Source organism: Pinus tabuliformis, chromosome 3_2 (assembly GCF_031772625.1).
Source record: "Pinus tabuliformis cultivar Carrire ecotype Pingquan chromosome 3_2, CPIR1, whole genome shotgun sequence".
Taxonomy (NCBI): domain Eukaryota; kingdom Viridiplantae; phylum Streptophyta; class Pinopsida; order Pinales; family Pinaceae; genus Pinus; species Pinus tabuliformis.
Window position 1 is genome coordinate 1,136,315,330 of NC_142302.1, and position 22,388 is coordinate 1,136,337,717.

Below are 22,388 nucleotides of genomic sequence, written 5' to 3' on the forward strand. Positions count from 1 at the left end.
TGGGACTATATGTGAAATGGGGACCATAGACTTACCATAAAAATGATGGACTAGACATTTGGGGTGTGCTTATTGGGATGTGTGACTATATTTCAAGACTTTATATTTAGATTTAATTAATAATAATATCAAAAATTAATATTCACAATAAATTCCCAACTCCCAACCCACCGCTCCACCCCACCAATGTCCAAAAGTTGTCCTATATATATATATATATATATATATATATATATATATATATATATATAGATAGATATATATATATATAGAGAGAGAGAGAGAGAGAGAGAGATCCATTTTATCATAAAAATTAAAATAATGGTTCACTTTAGTAACTATTATATTTCAAGACTTCATATTTAGATTTAATTAATAAGCATATAAAAAATTAATATTCACAATAAAATTCCCCCCTCCCACCCTCAGCCCCCCACACACACATATAAAACTAACATCTATGCAATGCATATCACATTTTAAAAAAAAAATGTTACAAATAAAAATACCATCTATATGTAATATTAGAGTTTTAGTAACATTTAAAATAAAAATATTTCTATGTGACATTCATATAAATATAAATAATATTATTAAAAACCAACATATATCTCTCTAACCTCCAGATCTACCAGGTACTCAAGAATCAAATCTCTCGAGGTACAAATCATTTCTCAAGATTTGCACTCAAAAAGAGATGTGTATTTAAAATATTTGATTCCTTTTGATGTTTGGTAGATCCTGAGTTAAGATGGATCTATGTTACTTTTTCTTTCCCAGGAAAGAAAAATCAACAGGTTTTATAGTATAAAAAATCTTTTTACATGAACTAATATTATGATATAAGAAAAATGTTATTTGTTAGTTCCAATGAAAAGCATCATTGTATGGAGAAATTCCTATGTGGAATTCATATTACAATAAACATCAACATAAAGGGAAAATGTCCCATGAAAACCATGTACCAAAACTAGTGAGACTCGAGAAAGGACTTGTAGATCTAAATACAACAACAAAAATATAAATCATAGCTATGTCCTTCAGGTATGTGAAACTTATAACCAACAAAGAGGAGTTCATGAAATAGGAATCTTGTCAGAGGAATGTTGTGACAAAAAGTAGTGTAGTTTATCTTGCCCATTTGATGAGATCAAATATCTAACTATGATTATGCACCCATAATATGGTTATGCTCCCTCTATATATGGGAAAAAGAGATCTCTTTGAAAAGCTCAATCAAGGTCATGATCCTAAGCATCTAGTTAGATAAAAGAGGAGGTTCGAAAAAAATACCTATGATTGACCCAGTCAATACTGACTTTGGAGTCCCCAAAAACATATAGAGTCTCAATAGATAGGCAACGAGCACAAAAAAGAAGACCCAAAAGTGTCAGGATCTTCACCCTAGAATTGGTCCTAGCACCACTATTCCAACTAAAAATATAATATTGTTCCAGAGAAAAAACGATATGTGTCACAAGCACATACCATTTTTTGCCTCGCCCCATCGAAAAAATCAACATGATATTTTCCCCAATAATCGATAAGATGAAAACAATTATTAATTCCCCTTTTAGCCACAAATATATATTCCTTGAAGTATGAATATATGTTTTTTTAGTTCCTATTAATATAAAATGGAATATTATAAAAAATGAGAGAATTTATGCATTTCCAAATACCCCAAGATGTAAAGAAAGGGAGTCTTTTGACAACCATGTGTTTAATATCCCAAACCATAAAGCACTCATTAAACGGATGATGCGGGTGGATATTGGTGGCCACTCGCCTGTTCCACTTGGACCCCCAACATTGTTTCCTTTCAGTTTCCTTAATTCTAGCGCAACTTTCTATTTTTGTCAATTTTTCGAGTCTTGAACTTTCGGAGGCGTTTTGAGGCCCTAAACAACTTTTTTTTTTAAAACACGCCAAGCCCATACCAGATTGAGTAAGACATTGACATAAAATTTTATTGTCCTTGGATAGATATTTGTAATGAGTTATTGTGTGCATCAAACATAAATCATATGCCCAAATTACAACCCCGGGAAGTTATCGTTCCAACTAATCCTAAAGGGTCCCACAAATTTTTGTTGCTTCATCTCCTAAGGTTAGGTTTTTGGATGCTTAGGTTTTTCCATTATTTATCAATAATAAAAGTTATTTCGAGCCTAATTTCAACACAATTCAGGAGGCATGTATCCATTACATCTCTTCTCAGATATAAGCTACCATCGTTTGAGCTAGTTTGTTTCTGTTATGTATGTAGATAGTTTTCAACTATTGTTATTTATTAATTGAAGTTTTTATTAATTCTCTTTTAGTTTGAAACTCTATTTCATTTCGTTCCCTCATAAATATAGATCAATAGATGCATAAATATAGCGAGCATCAATGTTTAATCACTGTAAAACCCGAATCCAAATGGCCACAACGAATGGACATTTGAGGAATAAGTGTATAACATTCTCAGATTCACCCTAACACATATGACATTTATCATGAACTTGGAAACCTCTCATGCCTAGGTTCTCTAAAGTGAGAATATTGTTATGCCGTGCCAACCACCCAAAGCATTTTAATTCAAAGGCATATGCCAAGGCCAGACATTTCGATCCCATCTATTCACTGAAGAAAACATATGCAAAGGAGATAGGTGACTGTAAATCTCTTCCACAAAAATAATATCCTAAAGGGTCTTCCCATCCCATTTGAGACTGTTTGTCCCATCTCAAAATGAGATGCCCACCCCATATAGGCTATCCATATATTCATCCCAAATCGTCGCCATATATCCAACTAATCCCATCTCATCGAATCTAAACCATATAGGATATAGACCGATAGGATCATTTACATATCAAATTTGGTTAAGGAAGAATATCCCCTTGTCATGTATGTCTTGGATTATCTCCACGGTAAATATGTGATTTCCATGAAAGCCCCTAATCATATCCAACCCAATATCCACTTCAGCACCTCAACCAATCTCCTATTGAAGATTTTAAAGTAACCAATAATTTAATTTCATGGAACCATTCCATATGTACGAGCATTTTTTTATGGACCCAGCACCTCTTTTGATCCAAGCCCGAAGAGACTATTTCATTAAATATTTTTCCAAAATAATCTGTTGTCATAAGCCATATCCAAATATTACACGCCAAAAGATCTTAATATTTAGGGCCCATCAAAATTTATCCAAGTCTTCTAAACCCCAGCCTCCCTTTTACTTTCACTGAGAGAGAACCTCTACTCGAACTAGATGGATCTTGTCTTGTCCACAAGCACTAGTCCAGATAAAATTTGAGATGATGGAATTAATTTTTTTAATGAATTTTTTGGGAAACAAATATAAATGCATCCAATATATAAAGATACTCTATAATACAGATTGAGCAAGTGTCATTCTTCTGCCAAGCAACAACCATTTATGTGCCCACGACTTCAATCAAGTCCCATACTTTTTAATTAACCACTCCCAATCCTTTATATTATAGCGATTTGGTTTTAAATTAAAAACAAGGTATTTGAACCCATTATCCAGATTAGAAACATCAACAGAAAAAGTGTTTGCAATATCATATATCTATGCTTGGTCCTTTGAGGCATGAATGAGAAGATATTTTCTTTTGTTCATGTACAACCCTGAAGCTTCCCCGAAACTAGAAATGATCTGAAAAAGATGCACCCATTGGGCTGAGAAAACCTAGCCAAAAAGAAGAATATCATCTACAAAAATGAGATGGGAAACATAGGCCTTTCTCCTTACCAATATACTTGGAGATAAACCCCTATGCCTAACCTATAATATCTACCTACTCAAGCCATCAATAACCAGTAGGAATAATAATGGACATAGGGATCACCCTTATATCAACCCCTGAGAAGATTTGAAGAAGGGAGATGACACGTCATTTATCAATGCAACATAATTAACCAAAGATACACACATCATATCCATGCCATAACCCTCACCGAGAGACCAACTTTAAGTGAGATCATTTCAAGAAAAGCCCAATCGACACAATCATAAGCTCCGTTTAAGTCCATCTTTAAGATTAATTCCTCCTTCATACGAACCTTGAAGGAAAGAATGCTCTCATAGGCAATCACCATTGCATCCTAAATCTACCTATGCTTTAGGAAACCAAATTGTTCAAAGGAAATAAAGCAGGAGATTTTATACTTTAATAAAGAAGAAAAAAATTGATATCATTTTATATATGATGTTGCACAATGATATTGCTCGGAAATCACAAAAAGAGGAGGCATTATAATTCTTTGGAATGAGAGAAATAAACGTTGAGTTTCAAGAACCTAAAATATTGCATCCATTCCTTGCTTCTTCAGCCAACCTAAGCAAATCATGGTCCATGATATCCAAGAAGTGGATAAAAATTTCCATAGTCCATCCATATGGCCCTGGGCACTTATCCTTGGTAAATTATTTAAGGACAAATTCAATTTTATCCATCGATATCATACCTCCAACCAACCTATCGTCCTCCTCAGAGAACAATAAATGATATGACCGAATAAAATCAAGTTGATTGTCGATATCCACCTCCGCTCGAGATCAAAAAAGAATCCTAAAATATCTAATAGCATCCTTGTGCAAATCCTTCAATTTGGTGAGTTTTTCCCCTCACTATCCAAAGTTTCCTAGATAATGTTCATCTGCATTCTTTGAGAAGTAAAATTGTGAAAGAATTTAGTGTTTTTATCATCAAGCTCGATCCAGGTGGCGTGACACTTTAATCTCCATTCTTCCTCTTGTAACCTCAAAATGTGTTGCATGTGTGCTTCAAGTTCCATAATCAAAACTTGATTTTCCTTAAATAAAAAACCCGAGACAAAAGGGTCATATAACCTTGTCTTTTCCCTCTCAATATCCCCCAATTCTTTCCTTTGACGCCACATTTTTTCTATTTCCCAACATCAAACCACCTATTTTAATGCGCATAATTTATCACAAACAAGCCCCATCCAAGACGACCCCTGAAGATAAGGCGAAGAGGTCCAATTATGTCTCACCAGTTGCAAAAAATATGGTCCCCTAAGCCATGAGTGATTAAATTTGAAAGGGAGTCCCGTCCAAACACAATCTCCTTTCCATTGTAAAATGATTGGAGAGTGGTTAGATAGTAAGGTTGGTGAAACCAAAGATCTCATATATCCCAGTTGTTCCACTATTTTTTTGTGAACTAAGAACCGATCCAACCTCATAACGATACTTTCCAAGCTAGATCATTCATTCCACGAGATGAGTGGGTTCGGTAGGATGTCCACAAGGAAGTTCTTATCAAATAATATTTGGAAAAAAAGATCTCATAGGGTCCATTCTACATAAGGACCCCCATTATTTAGCCCCAAATACCATGAGGTACAAGTCCCTAGCCAAATCAGGGATCGCTTCTTTAGTAAACCACATTCTTCCAACCTCTTCTAGAAATCTATTCTTTTTTCATATGCAATGTAGTTATTTAGGATGTGGATTCTGCTTGGAGATCCCCTAATGAAACCTGTTAATAGAAATTATCCCTAAAAAATAATTGAAAGATAGAAAGTTCAACATCAAGAGATTGCACAAGGCTACAAGACCTCTCGAGAATCCAGTAGCATCAGTTAAGACAATTTTCCATCGAGGACATATTTTGAGAAAATATCACTAGGCCCTATCGTCCACCACCATAGTCTCTTGAATCAAGATAATCGCAAAAGATACAATTTTAATAGGATGCTTTACGAAATTTCTTTTTGGGACATCCCCAAGTCCCCTCAAATTAAGGAACAAAATATTCATGATGGAGGAGATATATGCTACTTTATCTAAATTAAAGATGTCAACTTTATGAAACCATTTCATTCTCTTAATAAGGGATAAAAGTTTTGGAAATCCTCATATTGTTGGCTTCTTCTTTATCCTCAAAGATAGGATATAGTTCCTCAAGACATAAATATGGACAAACAAAATGAGAGAGATAATTGTAATTTCTATTCTCGTAAAAATGGAAATTACACTTTGCTGGATAAATAAGATGAGAGAGAGAATTGTAATTTTTATTCCCATAAAAATAGAAATTACACTTTGTTGGAAAAATAAGATGAGAGAGAGAATTGTAATTTTTATTCCCATAAAAATGGAAATTACACTTTTTTTATATACCATAACACCTTCTAACCTAGTAAAACAAATATCATGTGAAAAAAACAACATAAAACTTGCTCCATATTCCTACCAAAGACTCAATCTAAATTCAAAATAAATGGAAAAATATTCTTATATATTTATTTCTCAAAATAAAGGTCCCTTCTCAAAAGACCCTCAAAGAGTTTATTATAAATATTTCAACTTATAATAATATGTAAAAAGAACCACTGAATGGAGATAAGATATTTAAAGCATAAAGGACCATCTACATTCTTCTGTCAACACCATACCCTCAAACAACTACTATCCTTATTTGATAATTTATTAGATTCCTAATTCAATTCGATATATTTATATATGAAGAAAATGAAGTCAAATGAGACAACAAATTCCTAAAGAAAACCACCCATGGACTTAGTTGAACGTTAAAAACAATGAACAATCATTTATCCAATTTATGACTAAAGGAGGAATCTAGAAAAATTTTAAGATGTTTTACATTTTTTTCCATGACACACTTTAAGAGAATTCTTAAAGCATGAACTCAACATGATTGCTTAAACATGCCTTAATGTTAGCCTTGAATTTTCCTTAACGTTAGCCTTGAATTTTATGAAGTGGGATTTAGAAAGAAACTAAACCCCTAACATTCCAAAAACAAGAGTAATAGCTACAACGCAACATAGTCCCTGCTTTTACTGCTAATTATTTATTAAGGTTGTGCAAAGTGCAGAAAAATCACAATGAAAACTTCCACCGCACTCCACATAGTGACATATCACAATGAAAATCATTTTTTATACACACTTTCTCATAGAAATTGATAAATTTTATTAAAAAACAAAATTGATTTTTTCATAAACTTAAAGTTAAATTTGATTTGGTCAAAGTCAATGTTTAATTGTGTGAAGGAAGCTTCCTCAACATAATGAAATCTCTGCACAATAAAACATTGATCCATGCAACTCTGACTGTGTGCATGCATTGAATAAATGATTATGATCACAAAAACAATGTGTATTCTTTACATGCACTTTGACAAGTTATATATTTAATTATTAAATAAATATTTAAGCATTTGATAACATTTTATATAGGTGTATTCTAACTTAATATGAAATAACTGTTTCACCAGAATTCACCAAAATTCGGCAATACAATTTTAAGATTTTTTGTTCTTTAAAATACATTCCTGAATGCATAAATGGGTTCATCACCCTGAAAATCCCCTGGGGCTCTCGAATTATGCAGATTAAACAATTTAAACTCAAGTTTTTTAAAATATCTCTTGGATTTTGATTAAAATTAACTAGAAAAAATGTCGTGAAAAAGGTCATTTCGTCTATATGTTAGACTACACATTATATATATATATATATATATATATATATATATATATATATATATATATATATATATATATATATATATATATATATATATATATTCTTATTTGTTTTAAGAAAAGAAAATGTACATGTGGTAAATAAATTAATTACAAAGACTAATTTAACATTGAATTTTTGTAAAATGAAATTTGGAGTTTTCACAACGCTTTGAAAAATAAAACTCATAGATTATTGTATTATGAGATCCTGCTTTCAACTTCAACAAAACAATTTATTCTATCATAAGTCCTTATTTTTCTTTTTTTGTAAGCTTGGTAGATCCTTCCATTTTCATTAGTATATGAGAAAATTACAACCACATTAAACTAGTTAGGTGGCCTCAACTTGCCCAACGGGAAACCAAGTTTGTTGACCACCTAACCGCATGATAAACCATCCAGTAACAAAAAGTGACAAGTCTTTCTACTAAAGCTATATAAGTTTGTATATCATGTACTTATCCATACTCTATTTTCCTATAAACATATAGAACTTCAAAATGAAAATTAAAAGCTATCTGAATATGAACTAGTCAAAAATTAAAAACCAATAATCCTCCTAGTCATCTTGCTCAACAGAATCAGATTCAACAGGAGCCGGGTCCTTAGCATTGGAACTAGGTAGCATTGTCTGTGAGAGAAGACATGGGAAGTGACTCTCATTGTGGCTGAGGCTTCCATCCTGCTTTTGCATTTGGAATTATAGTTTCTGGAAGTCCTACTTGTAATTGGAGAAGTCTTGCATTGTTGTCGCCATGCTCACTAAAATTTGCTCCAAGGCCTTTCCTAGGAGGCTTTTCATGATCCAATATAGGTATAAGGTCTACTTGAACTGTGTCACCGACCCATGAGTATGCCCAGGGTTTGACACTATCGCTTGCCATTCCTCCATCTCTATGTCCATTGTGATCGCCTACCGGTTCAGGTCGACTTCCCTTTCCTCGATCAATCTCCTAATCTCTTAAATGGTCCCTATGTGGTATGCATTGGCCACTTCATTTATGAGGCTGGCGGTCAGCTTACGACCTCTTCTTCCACTCGAAGATCTGGGTTGTTCCCCCTACTCAGTCACCAAAGGCCTCCTACCATGGCTCCTTTCCTTCGTTGCCCTTGCCATCAAAATTTGGTCCTGGTACTTGGTGCAGAAATGGGTGTTTCCAAATCCATGTACAGGTGGGGGTTCAAAGTCCCTATTGTTTTTTAGAAATTGATAAAATTTATTATTAAATAAATTTGATTTTGTCATAGTCAACGTTTCATTGTTCGAAGATTTCACTGTATGGGGGAAGCTTCATCTGCACAATGAAACATTGATCCCTACAACTTTGGCTTCTTTACATGCATTCATAAATGAAACTAAATTTTCTTTCATAATAATATTAATTGTTTTTAGAAATTGATAAAATTTATTATTTCTTTTGTAACCCTTGCACAACTACATCTTTATCATGTCCAATATAGCACCCGAATTGGGGCAAGGATTTGAACCAGTGACGTCTCATCAAGGAGTGCCTTAACAGAGCACCTGATCACCGTCTATCCAGGACCCTGTGCATAAGTGATACAATTTATTATTAAATAAATTTGATTTGATCATAAAGTTAAATTAATTTAATGTATATTTATGATTTTTTGGTTTATAGTTTTTTAATGAGAGTTTTCAATGTAAGCACCACACAATTAAACAGGTTCCTACAATTATGGTTCTCAGTTTGCACCGCAATTTTATCACCACATGGACAATTAATAAAATTTATTATTAAAAAAAATTGTTTTAATCATAAAGTTGAATTAATTTAATTTATATTTATTATTTTTTGGTTTATAGTTTTTTTAATGAAATTTTTCATTGTAAGAACCGCACACCGCACAATGAAATAAGTTCCTACAATTATGGTTCTCAGTTTGCACTGCAAATTTATCACCACAAAAACAATGTGTAACAAGTTCCTACAATTATGGTTCTCTGTTTGCACCGCAAGTTTATCACCACAAAAACAATGTGTATTCTCCAAGTGCACTTTGACAAGTTAAATATTTAAACCTTTGATAGATCTGTATATATGTGGAGAAGGAATATGTATATATAGTGTCTATCATGGGTTATTTAAATTCTTATTTGATTTAAGGAAAGAAAATGTGCATGTGTATAACTAAATTAATTACAAAGACTAGTTTAGCATTTAAATTCTTATTTGCTTTATGAAAATAAAATGTACATATGTATAACCAAATTAATTACAAATATTATTTTAGCATTGATTATTGCAAAATGAAATAGAGTTTTTCACAACTCTTTGAAAAATAAAACCCATAGTTTAATTTATTATAAGATCTAGATTTCAACTTCAACAAAATAATTTATTGTATCATAAGTCCCCATTATTTTTAGAAATTAATAAAATTTATTATTAAATAAATTTGATTTGGCCATAGTTAATGTTTCATTTGCATAGCTTTCCTTGTGCAAAGGAAGCTTCCTCAACACAATGAAAGTTTTCATTGTAAGCTTTGCACAATGAAAGTTTTGATCATAAGCTCTACACAATGAAAGCTTCGCACAAAGAAATTCTACAGAAATAAACATTGAACCCCACAACTCTGACTTCCTTGCCTGTATTCATAAATGACACTGAATTTCCTTTCATAATAATATTAATCATTTTTAGCAATTAATCAAATTTATTATTAAATAAATTTGATTTGGTTACAAAGTTAAATTAATTTAATTTATATTTATGATTTTTAGGTTTATAGTTTTTAATTAAAGCTTCCATTATGGGGAGGATAATTGTTTTTATTAAATAAGTTTGATCTGGTCATAGAGTTAATTTAATTTAATTTATATTTAAGATTTTTAGGTTTATATTTTAAGTGGAGCTTTCCTTGTGTGAGGCTTTTACTGTGTGGAGAAATCTTCCTATTCACAATAAAAACTTTCATTGTAAGCTTTGACAAGGAAAGCTTCACACAATAAAACAATGATCCCTGTAATTTTGTCTTCCTTGCATGCATTCATAAATGACACTTAATTTGATTTCATAATAATATTTTTTCTTTTGCAATTGATAAATTTCCTTATAAAATAAATTTGATTTGGTCATAAAGTTAAATTAATTTAATTTATATTTATGATTTTTAGGTTTATAGTTTTTGAATGAAAGCTTCACATAATGAAATTCTTCAAAATAAAACAGAGATAAGCTTCCCCCACACAATGAATGCTTCACACAAGGAAGCTCTGAATGATGAAACATTGATCCTTGTAACTCTGGCTTCCCTGCATGCATTCATAACTGATAGTGAATTTTCTTTCATAGTAATATTAATTATTTTTAGTAATTGATAACATTTATTATTAAATAAATTTGATTTGGTCATAAACTTAAATTAATTTAATTTATATTTTGACTATCAACAGAGTGGCTGGGTCCCAAGCAGAGCACGAGACTAACAAGTCGAAATTTCTATATGTTATCGACTGTACAGCACCGACGATCTTCAATTGGGTAGAAGCCATGAAGATCAACATGAAACACCAGCTGTCAAAAGCTAAGGCGGGGAATCTAAAGCAATTTTGCTTCGGATCTGTACTAGTGACCTTCTTCTTAGAACAGGTTCTGTTGTTCTAGTACCAGCTGACTGAGGTAGATTCGTCGATGCCACGAGACCCACGGATGGTCCGTTGGAGTCGTTTGATGCCTAGGATCACTAGGGACCAACATATGTCCTACAAGTCTGCCTTCTTTTCATGGCTACGATGACAACTGATCGTAGTGGAGGATTGGCCATACAACTGTACCGACTTCTGTGGAGATCGAGACATGCCACTGGTAGATGGGGAGGATTTCGATGATGAAGGTAAAAAATCAATTTTTATTTTTGTATTTTTCAATTGTTTTTTATATATATGTGTTTATAACATTTTTTTTATCAATGTAGATGTTGGACTAGAGCGTCCCGCCGGGATGTCCCCGATAGCCAAGCGCGTCGCTCACCAGTTTGATGTTGCTCTTTATCAGGAGGGAAGTGACAACGAGCATGAAATCATGAGGAACCTTGAGGGGTTGACTCGTGGTATCCCAGAGTATGCCCAGGTGGGAGACATCCCACGCCAGTACCAGAGGCATACGGTGGGGGTATCGGACTGGATCCACCGATTGCTGACTCGTGTTGCACGAGAAGTTTCATGTTACCACGATCACCATGCTAATTAGTTCCTAGGTCCAACATTCATATTTTTGAGGCCTGCGTGCCACGGATATATGAGGCATGCGAGCCGCCGATGTTATTTGAACACACATATTATTTTTTCGGGTTTTGATGTATCAAACATTATCACCATATATATATATATATATATATATATATATATATATATATATATATATATATATATATATGTTGTATTTTCTTTCTTACTATGGTACAAATGATTTTTTTACCTTTTCACATGTTTCGTAAATGTCTATCCAACACATAATTAGCTAATGCATCTGTCAATGTATTCATGCATCTAGGAATATGATGATATGTAATGTAATCAAAATTTATTTGCAATAGACGAATACGTAGATACATTCTCAATATCTGAGGGTTTCTGACAGAATATTTCCCGTTGAGTTGAAGGACAACACGCTGTGAATCTAGGTTGACAACCAATTCCCGAATGTCAAGAGCGATGGCTTCTAACAACAATTCAATGATTGTGCTATATTCAACAATGTTATTAGTTGTGTGACCTAAACAAATACCTTGAAGATCAATCAACTCACCATGAGGGTCATAAATGTCCCATGCCACGGAGGATATATTCTGGGTACTACGGCAAGCACCATTAGTGAAACTGATGTGAGGAGTCACAGACATCTACAAAGCAGGGAAAAAGACAGTAAACAAGAAAGCTGTTTGAAAAATAACACACAAAACCACACTGCATAAAAATGAATGACACACTAATGTACACAAGTAACCATGCAAGATGAACTAAGCATAGTACTTTGTGAGAGAGTCCATGCTGGGACTCGGGTAATCAATCAACATAGATGAACACTGGAGTTTTACCGTTGACATGATGAGTAGGCATCAACTTGGCCAAATAATAGAGTAGAACTCATATAAGGTTGTGCCCCAATGCCCCTTGGGCGAGGGAGGATTATGAGTCAAATGCCAACCCCATTGCAAGAATGGGCAAGCAGGAAAAACTTGAGGAGGGAGAAAAAACCTGAATCCATGAAGGGATAAAGGTGCCCTCAGTTGAAAGATCTTGACAATGGCAGGTGAAACTGACATGTCAAGAGGCAGCGAAGAAAATAACTTCTCAAGACACATAGACATGATTGTCGAGCTAGGCAGGAATGAATAACAATGACGACTATTGTTCCAAGGTGGTTCCTCTAGAGACATTACTTCCATGATACTCTCGTCAACAAGAAAAGTCTCGGCTAAGGGATTAGGAGATTCTGAAGCACCAAGCCACGGGGACTGAGAAGATGTATCGAGGGAAGTCCTCGAAATAGGAAAATTAGAGGATACGAAACTTGAGGCCGAAAAAATTTGCACGTAATTGATTTTGGCAAGACTAAGTGGCATAACATCGCCCTAGGTATCAATAAGATTTGGTGAAGGTATGACCCAAGGAGATTTGACTGAGATCATGTTGATAGAGGCAACATGAGGAGGTGGGAGCAAAAAAATTCTCATCGAGGAAGAATCTTTAAAAAGACCTGCCCCCACACTCTCATAAGGAGCAGCAATGTGCTTGACATACGGAACATTTCCATTCGAGGAGGAAGAGGCAAATAAAGATAGTTGGTCAACTGTGACGATCCTCCCTTGGTGGGGAAAACGAATCACGGGGAACAGGTAGGAGGCTACAACATGCATGGCATGGGTCCAACTCCATTCGAGTAGAATATTATAATTGAGATTAGTGTCAACAATTTCCACCTCGACAGTGTACTATCTTGCCCTCCAAAGTAATGGCAAGGTTGGGTAAGACACCTAAGGGTCGTGAATCACACCTGTTGAAAGCTTCCAAAGTGTTAGAGGATTGGTTCAAAGTAGGAGAACCAATTGTCTTCTAGCAAGCGACTGGCATGATGCAGGTAGAAGCACCTTCATCGATGACGGTCCTATGAATGGTTTTCTCATTGATGATCACCTGAATGAGAAGGGAAATATGACGAGGTAGGCGCGGAATGTGGTTTTCCAGATAAAAACATATCAAGTTGGAATCGGTAGGATCAATGCCCCGAATAGCCGATAGCAATGATTTCCATTGAGATGGACAACTTTGGAGTACCACGTGAGAAGACATAGCTGATGGAGCTTGAGCCAAATCTTCAACAATATTATACTGCTGAGCGGCTTGATCGTTGGGATTGTACGAGGACTTCCTTAGCACACCTAGAGAAGGTGGTCTAATGGCAGAATCAAGGTTAGGGCGCTTGATGTGAAGAGAGCCAGAACTCGGGGCCGAAGAAGAAGGGGTGGCCTCTTTCTCTTTCCCGACTGTCGAAGTAGGAGTTTGGAAATCTTTTGATCTAGTAGCCACATTAATAGGCATACTCATCATGAACACTTGAGATCCTGAGGAAGCAAATGATTGAGGTTGGTCTACCATTTGAGTCTGTTGAGACGGAAACGGCTCTTTCAGGACAGTTGGGGTCCCTTTGAGAAAACGACTAACTTTGAACCGTCAGGGACAATCCTTAGTCTAGTGAACCTCCTCGCAAATGAGGCATGTATACTTAGGCTTTCGTTGGGAAGAATCACCAGCAGATGACTTAGGAGGACCCTGTTTTGGGGCATCAGCTTTACCCTTGCCTCTACCTTTCTTCTTACCTTTCGAGGATTTGTTCACTGTGGTAGACTGGACAGCGTGGACCTCTGAGTTTTTACTAGGGCTAGGTGGATTCTGGGAGGAACTATTGGAAGCAGTGTTTGAGACTGACTTCTGTTTGGAAGAAGATTTGGCAGGGGTCTGGGACACTGAACCAATTACTCCATCAACAGGAGGTGTAGCCTGTGACTTCGATGTCATGGGATTGGATGATGGCCACAGAGCATCGGGTAATAACTCGTACAAAGTGACATACTGAGAGTAAATGAGATATAAGTACTGGGCACGAGCAATGGCTTGTTCCTCGGTAACGCATCCACCCATAGCTATATCGCAAGCAATTGGAGCGACGAATGACTTGGTAAACCATTTGGTGAGCAATTGATCAGTAATCTCAAATTTGATCAGGCGACGTCTACATCTCCATTCATGGATATGATCGGAGATGTGTGTCATAGTATCTTTCTTAAGCGATGTGAGCAAATAGGTGCCAGTTTCATAGCGAACCGACAACTGGAAATGTGTGAGGAAAGCCATGGCTAAAGAGTTGAAGTCATGGTAAGTACTTTGAGGAAGCTCAATGTACCACTTAGTTGCAACACTTGTAAGGGTTCGTTGGAAAAGACAGAGACGAATATAATCATTAATGTAGGAATTAGAAGAGCACCAAAGGTGACATGTCATCACATGGGCTTGAGGATCTTCTTTTTCTTTCCCACCCAATTTAGGAGAATCGCTTGGGATCTTGGACGGAACTGGAGGCCAGTACGGCGAATGAAGAATTGGATCATTCATGAGTGGAGACACATCTAGCAACTCTAGTGTAGCCAAGAATGAAAATTGAGTATTGAAAGGCATTGGAAGTCGATAAGTGGGTTGAACCAAAGGAGCCCATCCCTGCTAGTAATGATTTTGTCCCCATAGTGGAGGGTTTTGGCCATATGGCATTTGATTTTGCCCCCACCATAGGTTACCTTGGCTGTAGGGAGGATTTTGACCTTGAACACCTTGGAACTGTCCCGCCATAGGTTGCTGATAGGCAACATACAGGTTAATAGGTTGTTGAGCCTATTGACCTTGGACATATAGATATTGCACCCGTTGTCCCTGAACATACAAGTTTTGAACCTGCTACCCCTGAACAAGAGGATTTTGGCCCTGTTGTCCTTGGACATAAGGATGTTGTGCTTGTTGTTTTTGGACATAAGGATTTTGGACTTGCTACCCTTGGAAAAAATGATTCTGAACCTATTGCCCTTAGACATTAGGATTTTGGGCCTGCTGCAGGACTTGACCCTGGCCTTTTACTTGCAAGGGTTGAACCTGTTGATATGTATATAAGGGTTGTTGCTGCTCGGGTTGGCTATGCTACTACAAGGATTGACCTTGCGGCTGCAAAGGTTGTCCTTGCGGCTGCAAAAGTTGTCCCTGTAGCTGCATAGGTTGGCCTTGTGAAGATATAGGCTGGGAGGTTTGCAGATAATACTGCATCTGCTGCTGCATGGTTCACTGCAACTGTTGCGAGGGTTTCCCCTTCAGTTGTTGCAATTTTCCTTGCTGTGGTATCATCTGTCGTTGTTGTTGCGCGGATGGCCCTTGGTGCAACAAAGGTTGCCCTTGTCGCTACAGAGGTTGTCCTTACTGCTGAAAGGGTACTTGAATATTTCCCAGAAAATTTCTGAACTGTATCTGGCCATAGCCACACTGAAAAGTGGATGGACCAGGTTGAACATACTGTCTAAATTGAAGGACATAAGGCAGATGGACCACTCCTTGCAAACCATATGGAACATAAGGAGCTTGGTACTGAACCTGAGCCTCATAAGGCTGCTGATACTAGAAATTGCTTGACCCAGACAGACCAACAGGATTTTGGACCTATTGGTACTGGACATTGCTCAATCCAGTAGGACCAACAGGGTTTTGGATAACACTAGAAGAAGGCTGGTTCATCCCAACCATGTGAGCATGTGAGCTACTCACATTGGTTGTGCCTGACATCATAGGAACACTCAAATTCTACCCGCCAGGCAGTGGCACAGCTTGTCCACTTACTGGAGGGATCGAAGAACTGACAATAACATGTCTCGAGACTACCGATTGAACCAAACGGGTGACTGGGACAGACGAGATAAGAGGGTCTGGAACAGTGGGTTGCACTGGGATTGAGGTAATGGCCTATTGGGAGGTCGGGTTTGGAATGAACAAACCTGTAGCAGGCATGGCGCCAGACGCCCAAACAAGGTTATGATAAAGTGATGAGGCACTAGGTGTACCTGAGACAAATTGTGCTAAAGTCACATAATTAGGTGGCAAATCTTGATACACACTGATGGGAATGCTCCCTATATAGGGGAAACCTTTAGGAGGAAATTGATGTTCTTCCTGTTTGACAGTGTGTGGAGTAGAAACCTCTGATTTATCTGGAGAGGTAACCGGAGCTTCGCCTTCGGGTTCCATAGATGGGAGCAAATGACGACGAATGACTAAAGATGTACGAGGGGATAATTCCAAAGGAACACCTGGCTGATCGTGCTGATTGTACAGACACTGCGGTGACATCACAACTGGGTCGAACAAAGGATTCAGAGGATATATAACCAGTCCAAGATGATCGTCAGTAGTCAGCAAACTCTTAGGAGTCTGGACGGGATTGTCTAGAGATTCCGGGCCAATATCAGCGAGTGACCCAGATGGAGTACAGGATGACAAAGGTTGAATGCTCAGAATGATTCCGAGTTCAACACCTTGGTCCTCAAGTGACTCTGGTAATTCAGGAAAATGCTCCTCAAATAATCTTTTAGATAGAGGAGAGCAAGAGGAACTAGGTGAACAAGAAAAAGAGAGATGAATTTCAAGGCTTTAAAATGTACTTTAGGGAAAACTCACGATTTTCTCTAGAAAAGACTAATAGGATGTTATAAGATTGTGGGCAACAATTTTTTAAGACGCATAAATAAACTGGTGCTCTTTCATGTTTTAAGAGTCGAGAAAGAAGCAAAGATGACTCTATCACTTTTGATTGGAAACGAGCTTGAAAGGACAAGTGCTCAAATGATATTTTAAGTTTAATGAGTCAAAAAGATCAAATGACTACTTCGAATGATCTAGGTAAAAAGGATTACCAGGCAACCATGAACTGAAGAATACCTCCTGGCGAACCAAGAAGTACGGGTAGGCAATCTCCTCGAATGTTGTGTTCGGTGTATCACGTTTGCATGCCGACAGACTCGGCTTCCTATGGATAAAGGATTGCAGCCTAGAGGGGTCTCCTATTATATACTCGATGGTACGGGGAGCACAAGTCTGTACTAGCACAGTCTAGTGCCGAAGCTAACGACAGCTGCTAGGTTTAAAAATTGTCGGAACACGTCTCTAGCCTAGACCTTCTAGATGTGATCGTTATGTTTCAAATGTGCCTTAGGTTAATTGAGTTCATTTTAAAGTTTATCTTGAATTATGTCTCGATTTTTAGGCCTTAGCAATGTGACTTGAAAAGCCCTAAATGCAGCTAAATGAGACAAGACCCTTTCAATTCGATGAATTGTCTGCATTAGAGAGGGTAGAAAGCACAACCAAATGCAAACAACTAAGCAACCGAAAGCAAAATGATTTTTCACTACACTTTTCGGGAAAATAAACTAATGAAAAATTCATTCCAATTCCTAATTACCTAACGGGTACACTCCAACAATCCTTTCAGAAGTAAAGAGAATTATTTTTCTTTTCAAATGCAAATGAAATCCTAGTCTTCAATGATGTTAATTACCGTAACATATTGATGCAACAAACTAGAATTTTATAGTTTTCATGAAATGACAAGATGAATTTCTCATAAAACACTCCAATGAAAAGTTTTGAGAAAATCGATCCTCAAGAAAATGAAAAACACGAAAAGAGAATCTCTTTCATATTAATGACACAACGACTTCACCAAAAAGAAGACAAACAATGTGATCTATGCCAAAAAAGAGACGTTTAGACAAGAAAACAAAACTTTTCGAACTTGTGTAATGGAGGTCAAAGCAATAGAAGGACCATAAACGAAATGCAAGGAGTAAATGCACCAACAACTTGATTTACTGAGTTCATAATCAGCTGAATGGATGACAACCTAGATGCCCTAGGGCCACAAACCATCCAATGACCCAACAAATCAAGCGAAAAGAAGGCAAATCAACAAGCAAATAAACCAAATGAAAAGCAGCTTTCCAGTCAGGGAGAAGACATCTAAACAACTTACAAGGCAGAAATCAAGAGAGAAAGACATGCTGGCCAAGATTTGGGGTGAACCCTAATCTTCACTTACAGGCATTGGTGCGACTGCCTAACTGACAACAAGCACTAGAAGGGGGTCGGCGTGATTATTTCTCAGCATATCATGTCGATCGGGGTGACTGTCAGTGAAATAAGCGCACTGAGCGAGGATGCAAAGAAAAAAATAAAAAAATTCAAAAGTTGGGACCAAACTTGCTACTATGAATTTCAAACCCAGAGTAGTAAGCAAAGCAAAGCAGACAGAACTAAAGGGAAATGGAGAAACTATAAAAGTTCACAAAAAACCATGAAATTCCAAGCAAACAAACAGAAGGATTGGCTCCCCAGTAGAGTCGCTAATTTGTGGTGAAGTAAAATTACAAGTGTGGAGACAAACAATTCCTCTAGACCGATAGCGGGTCTAGCATCAAACAAGACATTCTATGGAAGATTTCCTTAGGTTAGAACCAATTAAGAGGGCCTACCTCTTAGTTCGCTTATCTTGTTTGGTGATGACCTTGCTTGCTTGCTCCAACTATCTCCCGTTTCCTTCTTCAAACACCTGAAACAAGCAAACAACAACAAACAACAACCGTGATAATAGACAAATTGTAATTCAAACTACTTAACAATTCAAGAAGCATTAAGCCATAAACATGTGAGATGACACATTATGTAGGAAATCAATCGATAGTTGCATATAAATTAAATCAAGAAGAGATTACAACCGTTGTCTTGACATTGTTGTTATCCTCTGACAAATCCGGGTTCCCACGCACTTCCGTTAGATTTCCACGATGGCCTCAACAATGGTAGTCTTAAGGCTCTTTCCTTTAGTCTTCACACTACACCAAATTCACACTTTTCTCTCACACACAACTAGAGAGATACAACTATGGATAACTTGTTGATTACTCCAAACTTAATTAGCACTAGCACACCAACATTAACACTAGCTTGTGCTTGGGAAAAAGGGAGGTTTATATAGCATGAATGGATGGGAGATGGTTCCTCTTCTCATGGGAGAAGGTCTTATCTCTTGAGGTAGTTCCATCCTAATAGGGGAAAGAAGCCCAAACTGACATCCTCGACTCCATCCGGCCCAACCATTTACCAGACTTCTGTTACGAAGCTTCTAGAGCTGGAAGCTTCATATCCTTATTTAAAATGCTTTCCAAAAGAGGATTGGCGTGACTGGAACAAGGCTCAGTCACTCCAGTCGGCTCTAGGGACAGTGTTAATCCATGCATATTGGCGCGAGGAGGACACTAGTCATTGGTGTCGGTCTTGTAAACTGGGAAACATAGAAGATTTTTGGGAAATGATGCAAAAGGGAATTGTTCTGCTCATGAAGAGGGACACAATGGGAGTTTCTTCATGAAGGGGAAGCATGTCGAGTTCACTGTAGAGGTCCTCCAGGATCATGGAACGGGGAGTACAGGGTCAGTGACAAAATGTTGTGTAACAAAGGAAAAGGAGAAGGGTCAACTAGGGGAAAACCCTAGTCGTCACTGCATAGGAGCTCTACAACACCTCCATTTTATAGAAGGAATATTTCATTTGTAAGTGAGACATGATAATTATTTTGGTTATTGCTTATTTAATAATAAATTTTACGCTCCACAAAATGAAAGGTTTCATTAAAAAACTATAAACCTAAAAATCAACTCTCAGTGTTAGATCTGGCACAGTGGCAACCTCAATATTTCCGCTCTTGGATTTGATGGCTTTTGGGAAAAGTTTGGCAGGTAGCATGGATATGCTTGCCCCAATTCGCCTTCACCCATATAGGTTGACTGATTCCCTTCTCCAGGATAGTCTTGTGATGAAGTAGATGTATGAAGTTTCCAACTCCAGTTCCTGGTCACCAATGAAGAATATTTGTCCTAGAGGCTAATCAGGTATCAAAGTAGCTCAGGTTGAGCCCACATCCCTGGTGTGAGAAAGAACTTGAGGAGCCCACAGTTCCTCAAGGCATCCAAGCAGTTTGGATCATTCATTGCCTGGGTGTCCACATCTTCGTGCTGGCATTATTTCCAGTCTACCATTTTCGACTATTCTTTCCTGCAAAAACCATTTATTCAAGTCAATAATCATTTTTGGCAAGTAAAATTTGAATTCAAACATCAGATTTGAGAGGAAAATGGTTTTTTCTTTGTTCATGGCGTCGACGACCCAGTTGGGTGTTTTAACAACCCTTGGCTGACGTGATTCCGTGCTTGGAAATTGCACCCACCGAGGGAGAATTTTTTTTTCCAAAACCTCTCTCAGAAATCCCAAAAATGGATAAAAACATGAATAAACAGTATGGAAATGGAGCTTAGGGACTTGGCTCTTACCTGCAACTGACGGCTCGTTGAATGACCTCCCGGATCTCCTGCAATATACTCCAAAAAATTAGGGAAAAAGTGGGTAAAAAGGTTTTCACAGCAAGGTAAAATGGTAAATGGTAAGAAATATTTACTTTTCTCTCCTTTTATTCAGTTTTTCATGAAATATTAGGGTTTTTAAGTATTTTTGACCTATTTTGCCTCAAGAATTGGATAATGCACTATACCCATTTTATGTAGCAACAGGTGATGGATGTTCGGCGATGGTGTCCAGTCACGTTTAAGCTCTTTTCTCGACTCATAAAACTCGAATGAAAACATTGCCAAGTATTTTTCCCTTTTGACTCGTAAAAGAGAATAAAATCGGGGTCCGCTTTCAAGCTCTTTTTTGACCCTTTAAACACAAAAGGATAGTCGAGCCCTTGTCCTTTCAAACTCATTAACGGATGCGAAATGTCGTGGACCCAGTATACATTTACCCCTTTTTTGGGATGGGATGCACTATTTATGGAAAAGGTACTTCTTGACTGAAATGGTCAAGTAGTTCTCTCAAGTATTGTTTTCTACCTTTTTGGGCTCGAGAGACACAAATGTACAAAAAGGGACCATGTGGATTTTTCTTTTCCGTGTCTTTTTCAAACTCTCTAAACATGAAAAGGATACTAAGTTGCACCTTTGTTAGACTCGTTAAAATATTAAATGACATCGGATTTGTCACCATGACGAACATGAGTTTCTCCTTCCTAGGGCTCATTAAACCTACTAGGTCAGATTCTTCCGAAGGATGAACTTACAGTGCAAGCATATTCTATCCCCTTCAAGCTTGCAATTTAAAAATAATTGGGGTACTAGCCAGAAATGGTGGGGAAAAATTTGGAAATCCAATCAGTTGTGTCAACAGGTCACTCTTGAACATGACACTTTCTGCTTCGTGCTGGGTTGGGATATCCTTCCTCGGTTGGGCCATTTATTTTTGCTTTCCATTTGATCTGTGCCACGTCATCATGACCACCGATCCTTTGGATCCAAAAGCTGCCAAACTTCTAGTCATGTCGCCGATATGTTCAAGAGTTGTCCTTTTCCAGTTACACTTACCCTTGACTCTTTATATCATCCAAAATCATTTTGCATCCCTTTGCCTTGTGTCGATGATGTGGGATACATTATGGCCCTCCTTCGACATGGTCGCTTCTTGTAGACTTCAATTCATTATCCAAGAAGTTGTCTGGGAGACTCCCTTCCATTACCTTAGAGCTTGCATGCCCTAATGGCATGTTCTTCGCACTCGATGACAAGTTCACATCATTGGCTTTCGATCGGGTGATTTCATGGGTGTTCAACTACAGTTCTTTTATTCACATTCCATGAATTGTGTCAATAGTACCTTGAGGACCATTGTCATTATATTGGTGGTTT